This window comes from Camelus bactrianus, chromosome 4, assembly GCF_048773025.1.
Source record: "Camelus bactrianus isolate YW-2024 breed Bactrian camel chromosome 4, ASM4877302v1, whole genome shotgun sequence".
Taxonomy (NCBI): Eukaryota; Metazoa; Chordata; class Mammalia; order Artiodactyla; family Camelidae; genus Camelus; species Camelus bactrianus.
Window position 1 is genome coordinate 6,855,400 of NC_133542.1, and position 25,013 is coordinate 6,880,412.

A 25,013-nucleotide genomic window follows, 5' to 3' on the forward strand; every position below is an offset into this window, starting at 1 on the left:
CATTGGTCTGCCCCTCTCCTATAGCGGCTGCTGTGGAATCTCCCCACCTGAGTACACTGACTACCCCATGCCCAGCACAACTTCAGTGGTTTAAAAAATCCAGATGCTGAAAAGCAGGAACTAGAGTCAAGCATCTAATCAACAATTCAAAGAGCGGTAGATAACAAGTGGTAATGCCCCAGGGCCACAGCCCGAAGAAGAAACGATGGCTGTGACCTCAGACTAAGGCTGACCTCAGACTTTCCCAAGCCCTGCTCCCAGTGTCTGCCTCTTCCCTCCCTCCTATGCCCTGCGTGTCTCTCCCCACCTCTGCACCTCCTCTCTCCCACTAAATGGCCTTCACAAACACTCTGAAAATTTTTGTTTCCTGCTCTAAATTTCTCATCTAGTAAGTTAAATTTGTAATATTTCTCTAATGAAAAGAAGTCTACCTGTAGACAAGTAGAAAAATGTTCTCTGAATGTTGCAGCATCAGTCCAAAAGGCACATTATCAAATTCACACAGTAGTCACTAAAGAGACCACCAATCAAACAAATTAAAACTGACATCCCACATATTTATTTATGTAGCCTTCTGGTGTTACACACATTGTAAGTACACAGGAGGACATTAAACCCACTAGATAGACTCTGCTCTTCTCCCATTAGTCCAGTAACACATCCATGACTGCAAAGTTCTGAAAATCTCTAAAATGGAAAGATTTTTAACTCCAGAAGCATGATTGCAATCGTTGCCAACAAACAAAAATATTTAAAATATTGAATTTGCTTAAAAAACTAGAATAATCATTAAATTAACTACTTAGAGATGCACTAATACATAAGCTAATTTAATTTCTGCATTTACACCAAAATCTAAAGCAAATGTGCCTTAAAAGCAGTCAGAGAGTAAGCCAGAAAGAGAAAGAAAAATACCATATGAGATCTCTCATATGTGGAATCTTAAAAAAAACCAAACAAACAAAGCATAAATACAGAACAGAAATATACTCATAGACATAGAATACAAAATTGTGGTTGCCAAAGGGGTGGGGGGTGGGAAGGGATAGATGGGATTTCAAAATTGTAGAATAGATAAACAAGATTATACTGTATAGCACAGGGAAATATATACAAGATCTTATGGTAGCTCACAAAGTGTGAAAATGAACGTATATATGTTCATGTATAACTGAAAAAGTGTGCCCTACACTGGAATTTGACACAACATTGTAAAATGATTATAAATCAATAAAAAATGAAAAATGTTAAAAAAAAAAGCAGTCAGAGAATGAAGACAAGACTTGGCAAGATAAAAAGTACTAAGAAATATATCTCAAACATTTCTTTCTGCCTTTGGATTTTTTTCACACATTTATCTTAAACATAGAATTCTATTAAATAAACAGACTATGAAAGCAAATTCATATTGCTCTCAAAATAGAAATACTTCCCAAATACAAAAAAAAAAAAAAATCAAGAAGCATTTATTTCTTGAATTGGTCAGCTGAACACTGATTATGCCAAACCTAATGAAGGAAAGGAAAATTATTTCTGAAAACGGATCCTGTATGTAATAAATATTAAGCATGAAAAGGGAATGTCCACCCCACCTTCACATCATTTTAGGAAAAGGAGAAAATCAAAATTCAGTTACAACAAAAAATCACCTGAATAAAATTCCATCAATCATAGTTTGCAATGTAATGATACAAATTAATCTTATTAAACTTCTTCATTTTTTTTTAAGCTTTTCATTTCCAAGCATTAAACCAAAGGATGTTAAAAAACTTGATAACCCAATTACATCCTGGTATTTCCAAATGGACAATTTAAGCCAAAGTCACTTTCAGAGCTAATCAATGAATTCATCAAAAAGCATCCTTTCTGATCTAAGCATACTGAGGTCTTTGGAGATGAATGGAAACTCTAGTTATGTTCAAATCAGTCTTTCTTTTCTGTAAATAATAAGCACAGTAGTTCTGTCATTTCTCTACTTTTTAAGATTTTTAAATAATATGTTAATGAATCACACACTAGTACAGATGCTTTTGAAAACACTGTAGAATTACTTCAGTTTTATTTGTCAAACTCCAGGGCTGAGTTTAAGTGTTGGGCAACATAAAGCCTGACTTTAGCCTTCTGTCTGCGTCACACTGTAAAAGACCTTTAACTCACATTAATAGTGTGGGGCCACGCTCTCCTATGCGAGGCGCTGGGAGAGCTCTGCAGGTGCTTTATATTATCTCATTTAGTCCTAACAGCCCTGGGAAGGACATGGTTTTTCCATCCACATGTCATGAGGCCCATAGTAAAAAAGGATAAGTAACTCATTCCAGGCAACATAGCTAAAAATGACAGTGCCTTACTAATGAATCTTCTGCCTCCACAGTGTGAATATAAGTTTTGAGGGAAATGAGAAGAGAACTAGCAGCACGGTGCTGGCTCCAGGTATGCATAGTGCTTCCAACCACGAGATTGTTGCAAATTACCCACTACTACTAGTGAGGCAAGTCCTTCTCAGACATAGAGGATGTCATGCAAAGGTCTATTACTAGACCCTTAACTGACATTTTAGCATGACATTTAGTCTCATAAGATACATACATTCTTCCAAAAACAAACCAGCAATGTGTCTTGATACTTTACATTTGGCCCAAAATATTGATGCATTCAACGTATTTTCCTAGGGTGATCTGCTCAGAGGAAAGCCTAAGTGACAGAAAAATATTCTGCATCATTAATATTCCCTAAGTTCATAGCTGTCATGCAGAAAGGAGCATCCAGCATGACTCAGGCTCCCACAGACACAAGCTCAGCACGTGCTGCCTCCTGCCTGAAGCACCCAGGTCTCCAGTAGCCAAACTTCAGCTGGAAAAAAAGGTGACAGAAGCTACACAGCAAAGCAACAGACACTTCATGCTATCAGACTGATCTGCCAGCTGTCCTTTAGGTGATGGGGGAAAAGCAAAATATAAGATACTCAAGCAGTAAGGACTCTTGTGCATTTGTATTATTTTTCAAAAGCCTGCATTGCAGGATAGCACAACACAAACATAGGATCTTGTATTTACTTATATCAACTTACAATTTTAGAGAAATCAATTGTTACTCAAAACTTTTTAAGAGAATATTTTAGAAAAACTGTTATACATTGGTTTTTCTCTCAGGATCCAGATCAAGGACAGATGTTCCCTCAAATAATTCATAAATTCTGAAGGTAGAGTAGGAGGACATTTTAAATATATTTGTGGGTAAAAGTATAATTATTAGAAAATATATATCCCATAGTGTTCAGGAAATGTCATGTTGATTTAGGAAATACACTCTAAACACATGTGAAAGGGAGCATGAGAAAGTGCCCAGGAGGGGTCAGGAGAAAGCAGGGAAAACCTACAACTACATGAAAGCATACAACTTGCTGGGTTTCTACTTAGTGGGAAAAAGTCTCAAAGGAGAAAGGTTTAGAAGCAAGAGTTCATTATTTGAAAACAACTTTACTCATCTGTTTGTAATGAAAATTCAACTACACTAAAAAGAAAAAAATAAACCAAGCTCCACTCTTTTCCTTGGTCCACTTAAAGTGTCAACAATATGGAACATTTCTATTTGGGATATTTGCAGATATGAGAGGAACACCTTGTGTCTTTTAAATTGCCACCCATCCTTAAGCCTGAGAATGACAAATTACCTAAAAAGGCAAAAAAACAAAAAGACATTTTCAAAAAGAGCAAGGAAAGAATCACCTCCTAATGAATAGGAAAGTAACTTTACAGTGATCTTCTTCTAAAAGGTATACTAAAAATGTCAGTTTATATAAAACTGGTACCTTTCTTAAAGGAAGAGAAATTGAAGTATCTATTATATGTGTAGAAATACTATCTAAAGTAAAAGCAGGCTTAACCCTAACTAAAAAGTGTCACTATTGGAAGAGTAATCCTTTCTCCTGACAGAAACTGGGGAACCCAAAGATAAGTAAGATTTATGAAACCAGGCAAAAATATACCATATCTAATGCAGCTATTCGTTGACATATGAAACAAGTGCTGTGGTGCTAGCTATGATGTAAAATTGACCAAAGTGAATTATCCTTTCTAAACAACACTTGTGAGATAGAGTCACTTAGGAAATAATTGGCCCCGCGCTGCCGTCACCCCAGGCTGCGGCAGCGCTCTAACGCGCACGCGCACACGCTGTGTAGGGTCGCCTAGGAAACAGCAGCCGCCGGTAGCAGGACCGGACGGCGGAGCGGGACTCCGCACGCCGCGCCGGGCGCTGCAGAAGGTCAAGGCTCTATGACGCATAAGTATCAAACCTCAGTGTTCTTACAGTTTGACGAATACTTCCATCTGGTTCAAACAGACCATAAGCACTTCTAATTTCACATCTAAAGTAAGTGCTTTACAACTTATTTTCAGAATCTTTCAAAATTATACCCAGAATTTTATTCAGATACTCCAAAAACTCTTCTGGGCATGATGCACAGCCATTATATCACTATGTGGTACCTTTTATATTATGGTATCTTTGAACAAGAAATGCAAGTGTCCCTACATTTTGGCTGCATCCCTTCATAGATGGCATTGCCCCTGCTCCTCAGTCCATGGTTTTCATTACTATGGAGGCAAAATTAACTTGAACAGTAGACTCTGTGCAGAATCATTTTAAGACAGCCCCCTAGGAACACATCTCACTTAGAAAACAGGCCGCCTGAAATAGCCAATCTCAGCTTTGCAGTAGAGGGATGCTCAGACTGCATGCAGGTAGACTTGGCAGTTGTCTACATCAGGGGTCCATAAACTACGAGCCAAACCCATACTACCTCCAGTTTTTATGCATAAGGTTTTATTAGAACACAGTCACCTTCATTCACCTACAGATTGTCTGTGGCTGCATTTGCACTACAAGAGCAGAAATGAATCATTGTGACAGGACCATGTGGTCCACAAAATCTAAAATATTTACTAACTGGTCCTTCACCAAAAAGAAACAAAAAACAAAAACAAAAACAAAAAAAAAACAGTTTGCCAACCCCTCCTCTACACAACGAGATGTCAGAGGCAGCACAAGACTTCTCCAAGTACCATCTCCAATGTACAAGCATTGGGCTGCTGCTAGCCTAGGCATGGGCTGCTAGCTCATCTGGTGTCAAACACACAAACACAAATGCACACTCTTAAGTCTTTTTAATCATCTCATATCAATCCCAAAGTTGCCTGGGCAAAGCACATGACGTTACCATTTCCAACTACCAGAGTCCCACCCTTCCCACTGCCTTTACTAGTAAATTATGTTAACCCAAAAAGACTGCCCTTTAAAGTTCATCAAACCATGATTTCACTTGCATAAAAATGTTGTGGAAGATAGCGGATGAGGAAGGAATTTGCCCATATGGCATCTGCTCCAGAACCACCTTAGATCTAACTCCCCATCTAAATTGATCTACCCTGGATGTTTTCCCATTGGAACAGTCACTCCTAAGAAGAGGCTAAAGAAGCTACAAAGGAATTGGTGAATTCAAACTAAGGAACACAAGAGTGTGGCTATATAGAGTCCCTACATCACAATCCTCAATCCCTGTTGGCATCAACAGTAAATTCCACACTTCACAATGAAAATTTTTAAATTGTTTTAAATTTTTAAAAAATCAGTCTTCCAGCATCTTATGCTTCAAAAATGTCAGGGTTTTTTAAGTGTCAAGTTGGTTTTATTTGTTAGTTTTTTAATAAAAAGATTTTTTAAAGGCATTTTCAGCAATGCTGTGCCAGCAAAGGGCTGTCCCGTCCACTGTGTGGGACACAAAGACACACACCACCTACCAGCAGGAGAAGCAGCCTTCTTTGCCAGCTATTTTAGCCCCGCTTCATCATGTTGGGGACAAAACTCAGTATGATAATGAAAGGCACATTTTAAAAACATGAATTTGGTAAAACAGATCTGTCCTTTATGTATAAGTTCCTTAACAGTGAAATCCTACATATTCTTCTGAACTTAACCTCAAGAGACATACCCTACAAAAAGCTTGCCAGTAGTTTCAAAAATAAGCATGTGTCCTGAGACTGGCTGTTCCTCCCTTTTCCACTTCAAGTTTTACTCACTTTAAAAACATCTATTTTAAGGAGAGTCTCATCCATCTCTGTTCTTACTGTACCTTTGCTAACTTCAACAGATTCTCCTCTCCCAAGTAAAAATACCCATTTGTCAGCTCTTTGCTCTCCATCAGCACTCTTGAGAAACTTTAATACTTTGATAATGACTCCCAATTCTACATTTTCAGCATATTGCTCATAATTTTACTGTCTTGAGATTTCATCGGTATCCAACTTCAACTCGAAAATTTAATGTCCAAAACAAAGTCCACTGCCCCATTTCTGAATTACTTTGTATCAGAAACCACTAGCACCATGCTAATATATTGGGAGCACCTTTTTCACTCCTCCATCTGTATCGCTTTTCAGTGACCATGGTATAAAAATGTTGGCTCCCTATAAAAACAAAATCCTAATCCAGGTATAATGCCTTGGTTTAAAATACAATTTCTCCTCTATGGTTTAAAACTACCATCTCAGAAATATTGTTCTCAACTGATTCTTTGAGCTGTAAACACATACCCACACAAGCACAAACAGACCATAAGCTACTCAACAACTTCCCTGTGATTTCCCATCAACCAACTTCCTAATTACCTTTGTTCCCCACATCCTCCAGTTCCAAAAGTCTTAACACTTCATCTCCACCTGCTCTTTTCTTCCACTGGCTCAGACACTCCAATATGTTCTGTGTAGTCCAATATCAACATTTCCCCAATGAAAAATGTACAAACACACTTACATCTATAATGTACCAGTCACTTTCTGGCATATAGTGGTCACAGATTAAAAACTGGCCCATTTCCCTTTCCCTACAGTTTTGTGCAATCTGTGTATCATTGTCTCTGCCATTCATAAGTAAAAGCTTCTCAAAGGCAGGGATCCCCAATTACTTTGTTGTTTCTTTGCTCCTAAATAAATACGCAATAAAACACTGACATGAATTTTAGCCAATCTATAGTAAAAGCAATAAAAGTCTTAAATTTAGTAAGCAACTCTGATGGAGTAGAATTTACACTCAAACTATTTTGTTGGTTTGTCCTCCCTTCCTCCCTCCCAAAAGCAGCCTATGCAGGACTAGATTTCTCTTCCTATCTTTGTGAAACATGGGATGCATGACTTCCTCATGGTCACAAAATAACTGATAAAGCAACAGTTGTCTTTGATCTCACATCTAATATTACAACCATTACACAATAATTTAATGTCAGTGTCTATTTAAAATAGACAGAATTTAAGGTTCATAACAAAGGCATAACAAGAACAAGGCATATAAATAAGGATAAAACAGCTGCAGAAGTTCCAGAGGAGGGCAAAGTGATTGTAAAACAGACAAAAAGAGTCAGGAAAGATGATGGTAAAGAGGAACAGTGAAAATCTATAAAACCAAGAAAAGATGAACTCCAGCTCGTTCTAGCATTTCTCAAAACACACGCTCAGGATCTGTCCTGGAACTTTAAATAGACAGGTTTGGGATAAATAAATGAATTGCTAATAAAAATGAGGGCTAATAAACTTGTAGAATTTGTCACTTCAGAAGAAAAATGTACAGGCTAAAAAGTGTTTGAGAAAGTTTTAAATAAGTTTGATCAAGGTCCTGAATGGAAAATTTAACACAGATGACCCAGGCTTACATTCACTCCACAGAGCCTCTCTCAGCAGTGGCTTCAAGACTAAGCCCACACAGCTGTCCGGGGGCCTGTGATCCTCAGTAGGGTACTGTCTGCGTTGTTATGTAAAATTCCACCTATGCCTAACCCTTAAAGTCTGCGTAAATATACAAAATATTCATTATCTTCCTGCACCTTAATTTGGCACTCTGAGAGGATACTTAAAATACAAATCAAAGATTCTATAGACTTCTCCTTTAAAGTAACAAAGGGGGATAAAAAATCATCCTCATTTGATAGAGAAGACAACTGAAATAAGTCACAAGTCATTCCACCAATTAAAAAATGCTGTCAATTAGGACGTATGTTACCCAGGGGAAAAAAAAATTGGCTAAGGAAAAATGAAATAGCTTTTTAATAAACTGGTTAAAGTACTAAATGCTCTCCCCCAAATCAGTTATGATTCCTAAGAACCCCAAGTTTCCTGAGTAACTGATCTCTGTTACCACGTCCTGCTGATACGCAGGAATTGCACCCAGGAAATGAGAAGGTAAAAAGCGCCTGTGCCAAAATGAAAACTCTCAAGGAAGAATGCAGAAAAGAAAATAAATTTTACTTTCCGGGCCTCACAGAGTCAGAGGCTTCCATTTGGGAACTCAAATAATAGTTGCCCAGAAACAAAACCTACAGTGCTGTTTCCCACCCGATGTACCAGGAAAAGCTACATACACAGAGATGTCCTCTGTGCGCACATATGCTCTGGCTTCCTCAGTTTCCTTTTACCAATTAATGGCCAAAAACATGCAAGTATTCACTCTGCAGAAAGACAGAACTCCACAAAAAGAAACCTGCAGGCTTGCGTATCACACACAGAGAGAACTAAAATGTTACAAAACACGGGACTGCCTGATACCTTCTGCCCACAGTGAGGACTCAGGTACCCCGCTCATTTATATGCTCCCAACACTCCAGGAAAACATCGGCAAAACACCGCAGGATGCACAGGCACCCTCGCCCTCCCCATCCCTCAACTCCCCTTCCCAGAGCCACTCACACATTACAGAAGAGCCAGAGCTCTGTAGGTGGGCTGGTTCCCTTCCTCCTCGGGATGGAGGCGGCAGCTGCGGCAGGGCCCGCGCCTTACTAAGGAAGAAGCGGGGCTGGTGCTGCTAAGCGGGGCAGCCACCCAGGTCTTTTCAACAGCGACAGAGCAGAAGAGGCAGCGGCCCCACTTCCCTCCTCTTCTCTTTCTGGCCCTCTTCAGGCTGGGTATTCTGCCGGTCCTGGTCCACTTGTCCCTGGACAGTCAGATTTGGGGTGCTCTGTATTTTGATTTTAATAAAGTTCCCTCTGGGCGAAGGCTGCAGTCGGCCCTCCAGGTCCCCCCAAACCCGCCGCCCTCGGGGCTGGGGTGGGGGATGGGGCCCTAAGACGTCCTCCCGGAGTCCTGCCGAGGAGCCAGGGTCCAGTGACTGGTTAAGGGAGAAGACCCCCAAGGGGGCAGAAGGGAGGGCGAGAGAAGGAAAGGATGGCGGTGCCGGTCCTGCTGATCCCGCTGCCCGGGCCACTACTTCATATTGGGGTCCCCGCCCACACCCCTGGCTGGGGGGTGGTGGCCGAACTTGGGGTCCCGGCTCATATACTCAGGGTGGAGATGCTATAGACGCAGAAGGGTGGCGGAGATGGCACTGAGGTGGGGGATCCAGCCAGCTCCGCTAGGCGCCACCCCGGCTTCCGGCTCCCACAGGTGTCGCTGAGGCTGGGACCCCTTCCCTCCACCTTGGGAGTCCCTTGCCCCACGCCCCAGGATGAGACAGAAGCTCCAGCCGCGTCTCAGCGCCCTCTCACCGCGGAGCCGCTGACGAGCCCCGCCCGAGGTAGCCGCCTCCCGGCCCCCCGGCCGCCGGCTCGGGCTCCGGCGTGTGCAGCTGCCGCTGCCGGCGGGGAGGGGAGTGGGGAGACGGGGGGCCGTGGCTCCCGCTGGCCCCAGGTTGGGCGCAGGTCTCAGCTGGGCCAGCGCACAGGGGCTGGGTCCCTCGGGTGCTCCCTCGCTCTCATGCTGGTGGTGGTGGCAGCAGCTCCAGAATCTCAGCTCGCAGTCTTGTTCACTCAGTGCCTGGGTCTGGCCTCACTTCAGAGAGAGGGGAGGAAGGAAAGCGGTGCAGACTGATGACACTTATAAGGACACTAATCCCATTCTGGAGGGCTCCACCTTCACGACCTCGTCTAATCCTAATCACCTTCCGAAGGCCTCACCTCTTAGTACATCTGAGCATCTCATAGGGAGGAAAAGGAAGTGGGGTGGAGGGGCAGCATAGAATTTCAACGTGTGAACATTCAGTCCATAACGCCCTTAAAGATGTTTTTCTTAAGAAGCTCATCTACCCCAGAGATGAAATGCCACTGTTATAGACCATAGACATTTCTACCATAGTTTTTGTTTTAAATAGCAATTTAAAACAAATTTGGTATGCAAATATTGGTAACATGTAGAGTTTTCTTTTTGGCTTCTTAAAGTTTAAAACTTCTAGCTATGTAATTCCAGGATCATTTTTAATAAATGAATTTGTGATCTCTAGATGACTGGATTTTAATTTCTTACATTATCATTGCAAAACACATCATATTAGTGACATTTTAAGCTCTTTTTTTAGACCCATATGTAAGAATGATGATTAATTTCCCTTTTACAACCACAAATTATTTTTATTTAGTTTAAAACAATCTGAAACTTACAGAAAACTGCAACTAGAATATAAAGAACTTTTTGTTTTAATCTTGAACGCCCATTTGGGATTGAGTTACCAACCTGACTGTAGTTCCCTGAGGCAGCTCCAACCCTAGCTCCCTTTCTCAGAGGTGGGAGGTGTGGAGACGTGGACTTTACCTGGCCCGATCTGCACAATAACTCCTCCCCCACCCCACAACCCCCATCATTTGCATTTCTGTTGTTCTGGGTGGGGGCAGTTAAGGTCTTGGTCCCAAATTCTGGGCCAAAGGCAGAACTCATGCAAACTGTCCCCTGCCCCAGAAAGTGCAGTTTCTCAAGTCGGTGGGAGGAAAAAGGCACACCCGCAGCAGAGCAGGGACAGCAGAGGGGAGTGATCCCAAATTTAAAGCCCTGAGGAGCGGGTCTGAGGACAGTCTTGGCCCTGCTGTCCCGAGCACGAAGCGAGCATCCAGGCCTCACCTACATTTGCCTCTGAATTTCGTGCTTTCCCAGAAGGTCTAAGGGGTGGACTTCAGCCCCCAGGCTGTCAGATGACCCACTATGGTCACGTGATTCACGGACACCGGGGACAGTGGTTAGTGTCTTTTCACCTCTCTGAGCACAGGTTGGAGTGGCCGTGGTTTCCCAGGACAACCTGGCGGGTAGGAGCAGTCGCCGCTGCCCTGGTGGAGGCTCCGTGGCCTTCTCCTCTGTGCTCCTGGGAGTAGTGCAGTGACAACAAGGTCACCAGAGCCAAAGCAGGAGTGACAGGTGTGGTGGGCCCACCCATGGCTTCCTGGGAAGTGCAGGTTAGCTCCCCTAAACCTTGTATTTCCTCACTTCTCATCTCTCCCTAACCTTCTCCTCTAATGTACTTTCAGCTTTCTGCTTTACAAGGGGAAGCCTGGGGGAAAAAAGTAACTTATTGGATGATTTCCAATTTGCACTTTCCACGTGTAAAGCCCAGTGTGGGCTTTGTGAGAGAAACGCAAACCTGTGAGAAAGAACTCTGTTGTTAGGATAAGGGACTGTGATCCACCATCTAGTGGACAAGAAATTGAAAATACACAAGCAGGTTTTCCTTTTCCCTTGTCTAGAAAAACAAGTGTCCCAGAAGCGCACAGCCTAGGCCTTTGCTTAAGCCTTCGGCAGTGAGTAACCAAAGCTATGACTGGAGCCCAGACTAGGTATTTACCTCCTGGATGCGCTTCCTGGTCCTTCTGCTGCAGCTCGCTAAGGGTTCATAATACTCCCAGTCGTGGGTTTCCGTGAAGAATTCTTGGGAGAGGATCTTCCAGCCACAGGTGTCCAGGTCGTGGCCCAAGTAGACCTGAAGTTGACGATGTTAGGTAGTTAGATAGAAATGAGCACTGGGCAGGGGGAGAGGAAGGGGGAAGGAACAATCCAGGAAATAACAGTATGTATGCATTCAGGATAAGGGACTCCAGAAATTTTTGCTTTCTCTAAATGAGGGCCAGCAAAAGAAGCCACTTAAAATCAAAATGCTGCAGCTGCATATAAGAGAAGGACCCGGTGTAACTTGAATCAATGCTCATTGTAACATAATTAACATTACAGTCTGAGCCCCCTCCCATTGGTTTGTCTATGTGCTTCATGGGTAAAAACCTGCCCAAAAGGGGATGGGCATGCCAGAGCACAAGGAACCTGAGCTGTCAATCAACCAGAGCAAAAGGAACTTGAGTCGTCAATCAGCTTGTTAACTCAAAGAACCTGAGCCATTAATCAATCAATCAATCACACACACACACACACACACACACACACACACACACACACGCACAAATGCCCCTAAGACAGGATATAAGACAGAAAAAAAAAGGAGCAGCGCCATTTTTCCTCTCTTGGATTGGCCAGCTCCCAATTCTCGGGAAAGTACTATTTTTTACTACCTTTTTATTTTACTAATAAAAATCTGACTTATATCACACTTTCTTTCTCTCGTTAAAAATTCTTTCTTTGAGGGATGACTAAGAAACGAGGTAATTCTTATTTCCCTTTTCCCAGTAACAGTAACAGTGGCGATCTCCTGCTCAGTCACCTCCGGGACGCCCCCAAACAGCACTGTCCACATGCCCAAGATCTCCTCGGGGAATATCAGCAAGCACGGCTCCAGCTGCGAGTTCACAGGGCTTGGCTGCTGGTGCACTGAGCGCAGATCCTGGAAGAAGCGCCCGGACCAGCTTCACGCCCTGGCGGGGACTCCAGCTCCACAGCGGGCGTCCGCTGCTCCGTGACTGAGAGTCCCGGGTATGCCGGATCCGCCTCATCCTCCCTCACCATTTCTAGCACCTCAATCTAGGTGACCATTCTGCAGGCGCTCACTATCCACACTGAGGACACCTGGGCCTCCATAGGCGCCAAGGGGGCTGCCAAAGAGGCACATCTCTACCTGCAGATGTGCTCAGGATCGGGCTGGACTTGGCCCACACTGGGATCCAGAGAGGGCTTCCCACCTCTTTTCCAGACAAACTTCAGGGCAGCAGGTCCCCTCGAAGGCTGCACATGCTCCATGGAAAGCCACCCTCGGTCCAGGACGGGAGCTTCTGGGGCCCAGGGCTTCTGCCCTGGGTCACTGACGCAGTGGCCCCAGGCCAACCCCTGCCTGCTGGGCTGCACAGCCTGCAGGTCCTGTTGGACATGGGTATGCCAGGCTTGGCGCCCCATCCCGCACCCACCTGACCGCTGGTGCCGCTCCTCTGCCTCTGGGCCATCCGGTTTTAGCAGGTTATGGCAAACTTGCCCTCAATCTCATTCCAGGAGATGATGAAGATGAACTTGTGCTTCTTCCGCTTGTAGAACACATGCAGCCGCCAGGCCACCCAGTCCAACTGGAGTCTCTCCTTGAGCGCCAAAAACATGGTGGCTCCAGGGCCAGGCCCCGGGGAAAGGGTCACCAGCCCTGCCCGCCAACGGACTCAGCCGCTGGCTGTGCCGTGCCCAACAGCATCCCCGCCCCGCACCGCTTACCCTCGCCAGGCACCTTCAGCCATCCTAAAACGCTGAGGGGCTCTCCCTGCTTGCTCGCCCGCCTCTCTGCCTTCCGACCGCCCCGCTTCTTTGTGGCGCAGCTCGCGGGAAAGAGAACACGCCCCCAGGAGCATGTAGTTCACACGGTCACGTGCAAGGGGTATCTGTTTACAAGCCCCGAGCTGCCGCAGCGCCTGGCGCCAGCCCTAGCCACCCCCTGGGGCGAGGCCGCGGTGCTGCACCTGCGGGGCTCCGGAGGCGAGGCGCGGTTCCGTGGGGCCAGGCAGGTGGTCGGGAACCGTGTGTGTGTCTCCACCGCTATTACCAAGGCCGATCTCCCTGCCCCCCCTCCTCCTCTTCCCGGCCGCCAGGAGCTGGCTTGACGGAGGGTCGCGTCTCCTAAACTTTGTGCCTCAGTATTGTCACAATGTCGCCAGTCGGCTGCTGACATAGGCTCCACTAGGACGTAAACACGGACACGTGCCGCACTCCGGTGCCGCGGTAGCGGCGGCAGAGCGCACAGCCGCCCGCGTCCGTTGGCCCCGCCCCCAGCACCCCCGCCCCGCCCCGCCCACTGGCTGCTGCTAGCCCCTCCCTTCTTCCTTCCGCGGAGCCGCCTGCGGGCTGGAGCCGCCGGTTGGCCGGCGGTGAGAGTGGCAGGTGCGCCCTGCGGTAGAGGTGGCCTCCGAACCCAGGAAAAGAGGAACAAAGACGGAGGGACTGAGAAGTTTTGAACTCCATTTATTCAAAGGGACCATCAAGTGTAAGTTTTCCTCCATTCACCCGGGGGGATAACTTCTAAATTCAGAAAGTACTCCGTATCATATGAACTATGTGCTTTATTTTATTGAGACCCCCTAGGCTGTTGAATTCTCTCCTAACATCCTTATGATACAATTTTTAAGATATGAAAGGAAGGTGTCTGAAGACAACTCAGTAGATCTCCGAAACAAAATAAAATTAAGTGAAAGTTAAAAAAAAAAGAAACAAACAAATAGAGGAAGGAAGGGAGGAAGGAAGAAAGGAAGAAAGAAAATACAGACACCCCATGCCCTACTACCTCACAGCACCTCTATGGTTTCCCACTACTTCTCCTTTTCCTCCATTCTACAGTGGCATCTTACAATTATTTTCTTGGATTTTTGTTTTATTTTTGCCATTGCTTCCTCTAATAAAATAAGAACTTAATACACACTGGAGTTTCAGAGGACAGCATTTAGGATACTGAAAGGAAAATTGACAGCAGTTGAAATCAGTGTTGGCAGACGTAGTTAAGGACCTTATCATGTCTGTCCTGAACTTTTCATTCAGCAAGTGTTTATTGAGATACAAATGTGTACATGCCAGGAACTGTGCCGTATGATAAAGATGTGAAAAATAATGGAGCTTTTTTAAACCTACTATTTACTGAACACTTAAGTTGCGAGGAGCTGTACACACATTACTTCACTTAACCCTTACAATCTACAAGAGAGTTCAATGAAATTTATAAACTTTTTCCAATATGTGCTAAATGGGCTAGGACAGTCATAATCCCTGCCCCAGTAAAGTGTTTGGTCTTAGTGGAGCAGATAGATAAGTGATCTGACAATTGCAATTCTGTATGACAACAGCTACTGTAGGAGAGGTACATGTGGCTGAAAGACATTGGAGGCCACCTCAACCCCTGGGAGGACGGAGAAAGCTTCCTAGAGGAAACAAAGGCTAAATTTGACCTAAAGCACCTAAAGGATGAGGCAGCAAAGGTTGATGAAGAGAAACCGGCCACTTTCAGTGAGAAAAACCCAAAGTTGCACAATGTCTCTGTTATCCCCCCATATTACAGACAGATAAAGTGAAGCACAGAAATTAAGTAACTTGCTCAAAGACATGGTGGCTGAACCAGAATTCAAAGTTTGTTTTCACTTCCTTGCTTATCCAACTTCCATTCTCTCATCCTCCCAGTGGTCTTTTGTCAATACTCTGAACTCTTGAACAACAGGGGTTGAACTGTGAAGGTCTATATATACACAGATTTTTCCCCAGTAAATACATGGTGAGCAGATTCCTAACATCAACTGTCACAATGCAAAACCCAGGGCCTGCACCCAATTTCTGGATGTATTTAATTTGAACAGACCCAGATACCATTGGCTAAAATGGAGGGTGAGTGCCCGTGAGAAAGGACTCTTTAATGACATAAGAATAATTATAAACATTCTACCTACCCTTCTACAAAGGGCCTTATGAGAAAAGTGTACCAAACACTTATTGGACTTAAATGATGCCCAGATAAATAAAAAGGTCTTCAGGAGGCCCAGGCTGTTGTGCAAGTTTCCTGGAATCTCAGGCCATGTGAACCAGCAGATCTGATGGTAGCTAGAAATAGCTGTGCTGATTAAAGAGAAAAAAAAATATTGGCCTGGTTCACATGTGGGTTAGGGTGGCAAACTGATGGCAGCCATAAGTGAACAGTTGTCACACTACAGCTGCACTCAGAGCTCGCCCTAAAGGAACGCATCCCTAAAGGGACATCCTCCCAGTGGGAAGAGCTCCAAACAGAACAATTCATACATTACATTATATGGAGGCAGAAGTGGCCTGAGCTATGGATATGCATAGACTACTGGGAAGTAGCAAATGACTTTTTGTCAGGGGCTTTGGTAAAGCAAGAAAAAAAAAAAGAAAACAGAGAAGGAAACAAGGAAATCTGGGGAAAGAGGCAAGTGGATGGATCTCTGGGGGCAAATATATAGCATGCAGACCATTGTCTCGTGTTAGTGCCCACCAAAGAGCACTCTCTGAATAGAAGACTCTCAGCAATCAACTGGACAGCTTAGTTTGCTCTGTGAGTGTGAACTATACTCCATCCTTAACCTTTAGCGGTCCCCTGTTTGGACGATTGGTGCATGAACAGATATGACACCATGGCTGGGAAGAGCCGTGGGTACAGCAGACTGGGATCCCTCTCCCTAATGCAGATCTAGACCCTGCTCCTTTCTGAGTGCCCAGCTTGTCAACAGTAGAGCCTGTTCCTGAGTCTGTGATATATTATCCCTCAAGGAGACCAGCCAGCCATTTGCTGTCAGATTAACTTTATTGGATCCCTTCCACTCTAGAGATGGCAACAGTTCATCCTTGCTGGAATTTAAACCTACAATGGTAATGCATTTTAATTCTCTGCCAGCAAAGCCTCCACCAGCACCATGAATTTGGGGCTTACAAAATGCCTTATTTATTGGCACAACATCCTCTACAACACTGTGTTTGAGGGATTAATTTATGACAAAAGTTGTGAAACCAGGGGTGCATGAGCACAGATTCCACTGGGATTACCATCTGTCTCATCACCTAGAAGGAGTTGATCTGATATAGTGGTTGGATGAGCTGTTGATGGCTCAGCTCAAGTTTCAGGTTGGGGAAAGTGTGTGCTATGTGTGCTGTATCGATGGCTGACATATGGTGCTGTCCTGTCAGGAACCAAGACGTGAGAGTACAAATGGCCCCATTTACCATTACTCCTATTGACTCACTTTCAAAGTTTATGCTTCCTGTGTCTGAAGCTTTAGGCTCTACTGGATTGGAGATCTTGGTTCCCAAGAAGGAAAACACTTCCACCAGAGGACAACATAAGCATTCCACAGGAACTGACTATCATCTAGCCACTTTGGGCTCCTGATTCCAGTGATTGGCCTTCTCATTCCTGGATCATCAAACAAAAGAGAATTAATATGTTAATATATTTTCAAGATTAACTTGCCCTTAGTAACGTGAAGAACCTGGGTCACTGCTGTATAGTGGAGGCAGGAAGGAATAGTCACAAACTTCACTGATGCATCACCTGGTGTTTTGTGACAAGTGATAATGGTATCTTGGCATTTACAGCAACTATGTCCTCATGGAGGTAAAGCAAATCAAACCTAGATGAAGAAGGTCTGGCTCACTCTACCAGGCAGGCAACCTTAGATCAGCTGAGACACTGGTCAAAGATGAGAGAAATTTAGAATTAGTGGTGGGGAGGAGAGATGCTGACTCTCAGCAAGGCTTTGGGAGCAGCTGTAGCCACCAGGATATTCCACAAACCCTCTTATAGAGATTGCAGCTGGCCAGCACCTGGAAGGAGACTCAGGGGCAGATTAGAGTTAAGGGAGAGAAAAGGTGGGTCTGAGGAGTCCTAAGGCTCTAGTGCACCAGCACCCACTCTGAGCATCACTTAGCACCCTCCTGGCCCCGTGTCCTACTGCAGGCACCTGTCCTACTACCAGTTCTTGGAGACTTTGACCAGCTTCCTGCAGGTGAAACTGGGGAGTCTCTTACTCTGGCTAAGGCGTGAGCCTCTCCTTTCCTTTCCTGGAAGCTTTCTGACAAGAAATGCAGGATGCGGAATGTGCAGCCTACAAGTGCTTATGTGATAGTCAAAGTCCAAGGGCCACTAAATCCATGGCAGGTGGAAGCCTGTGGGAAAAGCCTTCTCTTCATTTCCTGGCTTTCATGAGGCCTCCCAGAAAGCCTGGGGACTCCAGCACAGGTCGGCCATGGTCATTGTGATAACATATCCATACTTCAGCATTTCCTTCTTCCCTGTTTTCACCGCCTTGTTCATTATTCCTACTCTATGGGTCACATTCCCAGATAAATTCCCTGTGAGGAGGCCTTTTTGGGAGGAATTCATGTCAAGACAGTAGTCTTATTAACTAAGTTGAAGTAATGAATTCAAATAATTCAGATCTTAATATATAATTTTGCTGCCTTATTCATATGTACAGGATTTAGGAAAAATGATGGTTTTGTAAATTAAAATAATTGTTTCAACTTAGCCAAACTTTATTCAATTTCCATTTGAAAGCTAGTAGTTGCAGGAGTAAGTTGTTATATCAATAAAATGTTCATTTTACTGTATGTAATGTGCACACATACACTTTGAGATTTATACACTGTGAATAAGAGGGAATTCTTATGCTTCGAAGTAGTATGAAATTGTCCAACACTCTTTCTATATTGTTGAATAATTAATACCATTACATTCTCAAGGTAAATAAATATGAAAAGAAGGGAAATGATCTTCAGTAACAAGGTAAATGGAATTTGTGGCATTATTTCTGTTGATATTTGTAATGTCAATTTACATTTCCACCATCAGAGGTCATGAAAGAAAAATGGTGAAAAGAAAATTTGAGCTTTGTTGAAAAACTGAAGTTTGAAATCTGAACTGTAACATTCTTAGTTTTTTGGGGGTTTTTTTTTTTGTTTTTTTTTTTACAAAGGAAGAGCCACAGTCTACATAATTTTATATGTAAAGGAAGAAAAATAATTTTTAATAATAAACTTAACTGATAGATTACAAAAACATGAGGTTCTTATTTGACTTTGGTTCTTTCAAATTTTAGTTTAAGAATAAAATTGTAAATGCAAAATGCTGACTGCTTATCTTGGGAATATATAATATTTATTTCAGCTGGGTTTGTGGGTCTGTAATTGATGGAAATTATCCCACATATTAAAAAAGAAAGGAAATAAATACAATTAATACTTAGAAATATTTAGGAATACACTTCTTTGTGAAAATAATATCCACTTCATAAAGCATAATAAAGTGTGTCTCAAAGTTTTCATTTGAGAAACTGACAATGCAAAATGTATCAAATATCTTATTGATAATAAATTTTAATATAAGTGTCTAGTATTGATATATATTTTGTTATAGGTAGCATGTGTTGATTTAAAACCTTTCTTGCTCTAAGTAAATGATTAGAAATTAAAAAATAACAGTGAGTTAAAATCATTATTTGAGTTTAAAAAAAGCACAGAAGTCATCACTTGTCATGACACTTTTGGGGAAATAGTAATAATTTTAAAAACCTTCTTATAAAATGAAGATATGTTTCTTATAAAATGAAAATAATATGTTTGCATTATCATAGTTTCATATGTTTTCAAAAATTCTGTGACACATTAAATAAGGAAGTCACAAGAAGACAACTGCTGTGTGAATTTACTTGTATGAGGTATCTGGAGTAGACAGATTCATAGAGACAGAAAGGAAAATGGTGGGTCTGTGCATTATTTACTGGGTATGGGATTTCAATTTTGCAAGATTTGAAAAGAGTTCTGAAGATTCTACAACAATGTACTTGTTCTTAACATTGCTAATCTGTACAAATAAAATGGTTAAGATAGTGAATTTTATGTTATGAGTATTTTACCACTATTTTTTTAAATGGGAGATAAAAAATACTGTGCATATAAATTGACATCAGACAATCAAAATCCTGGTAGGGGGAAATTGTATTTGACTTACACAAGAAATTTAGATTAAAATGTTACACCATCCACCCATGATTCCTCATTGATCCAACAAGTGTAACAAAAGAATCCACACCATATTGTCATGAGGAATAAATGAATTAAAACATTTAAAACTGCTCATCGGTGACTGTACATCACAATGCTCAATGCCCGTTAGCTCTCGTGTTGTTGTGAAACACGTCCTCGTATGCTGCGCCTAGTACCCAGATTTAATACCTATTATTATCATCATTATTAGTTGTTCTATTTTCCAATCTAGTGTATAAAAAGACACTTTTCGTATGTATCTTGGAAGCCCAGGGACGTCACAACCATCAAAAAGCCTTAAAAGTAATAAAAACAGAAGTCTTTATCTCAAAGAAGAATTCATTTTTGTGGACTATTTGTTTAAACAGCTAAAACTTAGTCTTCACTAATGTCCGTACAGGTGTCCCTCCCCTTGCTTGTCCTCTTTTATTGAATCAGTTCTATCTTATTGGGTTTAAATAAAGTTCTGGCAGCACCCATACTGCTTACCTGTGCAGCCTGCTTCTGTCTGAAGTTGTTCTCCGTGTTACAGGCAACGACCGTGGGGGTGCAGTGGATGAGGAGGCTGATTAGCATCTGGGGCTTCAGAAATTTTCACCACAGATTTCACTTTAATTCATGATCCTTTCTTGATAAGAGTCACTATTCTAAAGTCATTCTTTGTTGTTGTTGTTGTTGTTGTTGTTGTTTTAATTTTACTTTTAGATTTTTTTGTTGCTCTCACTTGTTTATTTCTTTAGTAAATTTAAGGTCCATCAATTTTAACATAAAAACAGATTCTGCTACTTCTGTGAATACTGATGTGTTCTGTTAGTTGAGAAATATTTTATCTTGGTTTGTTTTAGGTTATAAAATCAATTTCAAGAGGAAAAATATAAATTAATATTTGATATGAAATGGGAGAAAACTTTATTTTCTTGAAGTCCTTCCTTGAAGACTCCTTTATCCAGAAAGTCAAAGCACACATGGCATTTTCTAGTCTCCACATAAATCTCACTGATGGGAAACAAGATTTCTTTGAAAGAAGAAGACAGTATAAAGAGACTGTTTCTACAATTCCACCAAAACTTTCACCAATGCTTCCCAAAAACTTCCAAAAGGAATTTCAGCTCCCTCCCCTCCCTTGTTTGCCCTCTGCAGGATGTTTTAATGAGCAGTGAGCTGGTTCTCATGGTGAAAGACAAAGGAAGAAAAATCCTAAATAGCCTGCCATCTGCATTGTTCCACATTCGATAATTAGGGACATTAAGAGTAGCGTTAGTTCTGTAACACCACTGCCTTATGGAAGGAATCCATTTACATTTGGGAAAACTACAAAAGGGACAAAAGAACATCCAATTCAACTTTATTTCATGCTCATATCCCCAAGCCTTCAGTGCCTTCTTATGCTGTAAGTTGGAAATGCCAGCTCTTCTTTGCTTCTATTTCTAGTAGAGAATTCATTTTTTCAGTATTTATGTATTTACTTACATGCTTACTTACTTGTTGAATACCTGCTCTTTCTCTTTCTCCTACTAGATCATAAATTCTTTTAGGGTGGGTGTTGTGTTTTCAGTTTTCTGTGTAAGACCCATGTTTTGCACTAGTCAGTGTTACATAGCTAGTTGTTGAAACCATTGGCTTTAATGTTTCAGTTACACTTTATTATCTCATGGTTTAAGTTATAAGTTAAAACATTTCTAAAATGATTGTTCTATGCATGGGGTAATGGTGTCCCACTCCCCCACTAACCTACCACTATGTATTGGGGAGAGAGAGAGTCCTTTGGCCTGAGCCTGGGAAGCCACATTATTTCTAGGTGGGAGGAATCACAATCACAATTTAAATGCGGTGATGATCCATTATGACTTTCTCTAACTTCAGAGAGAGCCATGAAAACCAAATGTCTAGGGGGAGCACAGTGAGACACGTGGGAACTGTAGCATCATTTCCATCAGCTCAGCAGCTGCTCAGAGTCAACCCACATTTCTCCGCCATCCCAGGGTCTAGTAAATGGATGGATGAGTTGCTTCTCATTATGGATAAATATCGCACGAAAGGGAAATGGTTCTCATTTTATGTCTTAATTCTCAAAGGTTCAGAATAAATTAATAATATTGACTAATTGCTTACTATTTCACAATAGGGTTCCTTCTCTAGAATCAGAAAGACCATTGGTGATGACCTATGTGATAAGGTACCTGTCCCAATATCTTTGAGAAGTCTGAAGAAGATTTGCAATTTTCACCACATTTTTTTTCATAAATTAAATTAACAAGGTAAAGAAACTGCCTTCAGGAGTTTAATTTCCTACCTCTTATAAAAAATAAATGCATTTAGGCTGTTCACCCACTCTGAAAAGCTATTTTTTAAACATAAGTAAACATTCAGGATTAATGCTCCCCTCCCCGTGTCCCCACTGGGAAGAGAGGAGATAATGATTTATTTTGCTTAAAAAAAGAGAATAAAACCCATGAGATTATGACCGCCATATTTCAAGGTTGTTTCCGATTTCTTGATACTATTATAAAAGAGATACATTTGAGTTAATTTTAATTGAAATTGAGTATTTTATCTAAAAATATGTAACATGGAGACTGCAAGAAATAAAGAAGTAAAGTCATATATTAACAAAAATGTACATTTTGTGTAAATCTAAGAAGAAACCTTAGGCTTATTAGGGGGACTTTCATGGCAGACCCAGCTATGACTTTAAGCGTGGAGGTAGACCCTATATAGAGCTTGGAAACGCCACCATCACAAATATACTTTGAACCCAAACATCAAGGAATATGGAAGTTGAATGGCCAGAGATGTCTGTCATCCTGGAGGAGAAATCTGGATGGTCTGAGAACTCCCAGTCCTGTGCAGCAGAGCCACAGGTAAGTGAATCACAAGAGTGGGGAGGCAAGGCTGGCAGGGTCAGCAGGCAATTGAATGGAAAGCAACTTGGGGGAAGGCTACTGAAAATGTAGAATCTGACATTAAAAGAGAATTATATATTTTTGTCTCAGATCAGCAGTCTTTTTTTTTTTTTTTTTTTTGGTAGAATCTTTTTTTATTCAGGAAAAATACACAAAAAAACAAAAAAGTTATTCAACCACACACAGGAAGGGTATGAGAAGAGGGAGGTGTCCATCCAGCCCTGGCCTCTGACCATGTGGTTTGGGCAGCAAAAATGGATGTGGGGTAATGGTCCCAAAAATAAAAATGGTGTATGTGGGGGGGAAGGAGAGCGTGCAAAATCAGTGGGGAGCAGTAGGGGGAAGGGACAGATGAGGTCAGTACTGGGAACACCACAGGAGGGAGCCATTTTATAACATTTCTCGTTGATCATACCACCGTGGGCACCTTCTTTGCCCATCAGCAGGACTAGCGTCTTGGCAGTCACGGTGACCATGATGTTGAAGGTGAGTGCGCCACCTGTGATCTTGGTACAAAGATCCATGGGAAATTCCCCATCCTGCAGCAGTGAGTCCCGGATCACAGAACATTTCTGGCCCCCAAGCCTTAGCCCACTCATGAAAAATCTTGACCAGTCTTTGCCAATCAGGACACCAACCTCAGCTGGTGTGATGCTAGCAAAGGTTTTCCTGGGGTGGCGGCCCAGATGTGGGGCGAGTCCTTAGAGCCCACCATGGCCGCATCCTGACAGGTCCCATCCACGAGCAGGTTGTGGATGTAGTTGTTCCCTGGCGCTGCTGCTGGGGCCGCAGGCGGGGCTCGGGAGGCCTCGGGCTGGCAGGCTGGGGGAGGCGGATAGCTCGGGGCACGGGCTGCCTACTGGACGGCGGCTCTGCGAGCTGTCCCAACAGTCTTCTAAGGTCTGGATCATATAACCAGAATATATGATGCAAAATGCAAAACTGGAGTTTACATTTTGAGTTCTGGCAACTCTTCAAGAACAAAAGGCTATTTTATTTTTGGTTTCTTTTCTATTTTGAAAAGCTCTCTAGTCTTTAAAGATTGAAATCTCTGGGTTTTATATATATATATACATATAATCCCCAAAAAACAGTCTGCGGTCTCAGGTGCACCCTTTGGTCAGCGGTGGACACAGGAGGGGGTTGGGGGTTTCTCAAGGCCTGGAGGGCGTCCACATGGACTTTACTGGGGTCAGGTGGACCAGAAACACTAGGGAGTAGCTGGATAAGAGCTGGGCAGGTCCCAGGAGGTCATTTCTGGGAGAAAGAATGGGCGCCCTTTGTGGTCTTTTGATGGCCCAGCCCTGCCACCGGTCCTCTCTGGTCCATGGAAGGACAAGAAAGGAGGGGGAGAGGCTGATGTTTGGTAAGTGAGAAAGTTCCTGAAGACCGAGGCAGGTTTTGTCAGCTCAGGCCTCGGCTGCCCCATCCGGTGGTGATTGTGTCACTGGAGGGGCAGCCCAGAGCCACAAAACTGTCTTCCCCGCAGAGCCCTGAGGAGGGCTGATGTTCCCCTGCCTTCGGTGAGGGCCTAGTGGCTGGGCTTGATTACAAAGTTGCTGCAGATTGGATAATCTCTGGTTCCTTTGTGTGAATGTGCCCGACCCTCCTAAGCGGGAAAAGCACGGTGCACTTCAAAAGATACTGACGGTGTTCACACCAGTATAAGAAATCTGTTGCTATTAAATGGAACCAAAAGGAACAGGCAAACTGTAGCAGAAGAAGCCTTTCCAAATACAGTTATTAGAAAGGAAGAAGGAAAGGAGGAGGGGAAGGAGGGAGGGACGAGGGCTGCTTCCTGACCTGAGCAGAAGCCCCGCTGCTGGCTCACCCACATCTCCCCGGTCCGGGTCTCCGCCTCAGGCTCTTCTGTGAGGCCGTGCAGTCATTGTCCTGCTGAGTTTCTTCTTAAAAGTTTTTCCCAGTTGACACCTTAAAATAAATGATAAATTTAATGATGAGATGGAATTTACTGTGAGTCACTGAAGCCTTGTGGCTGCCACTGATCAGTCTGCTAGGCTCCCCGCATGGCCCCAGGGAAGGGGGAGACTCGGGCATGTGCCCTATGTGTGTGTGATGTGTGTCTGCATGTTCATGTTTGTGTGTGGGGTGTATGTGGTGTGTGTGTTTATGTAGGGTGTGTATGTGGTGTGTGCTGTGTGTGTGTTTGCGTAGCACCCAGGAGCCTGAGTCTGCAGGGTGACCCTTGCAGAAGTGAAGGGCCAAGTCCCTGCTTCCTGTGGAGGAGCACAGGCCAAACACATGCCCCCACATGTGGAGACCCCAGGGACAGCGCCTTGGACCCCCATGGGTCAGGTGGCCTTTGGCCTGTGTTACTTGAGGATTGGGCACAGACAGACCCGAGGTGGCACCTGATGTTTGGATCCCAGCTTTGGTACCCAGGACACCTCCCTATGAGGGA

The 25,013-nt window shown here is 43.3% G+C and overlaps 2 pseudogenes; both read right to left on the reverse strand.

Moving 5' to 3' along the window:
- LOC141577427 (large ribosomal subunit protein uL16-like) overlaps positions 1 to 13,224 on the reverse strand; it is a 34,472-nt pseudogene extending 21,248 nt beyond the window's left edge.
- LOC141577426 (junction-mediating and -regulatory protein-like) lies at positions 12,294 to 13,267 on the reverse strand (annotated as a pseudogene).
- Positions 13,268 to 25,013: the final 11,746 nt, after the last annotated feature.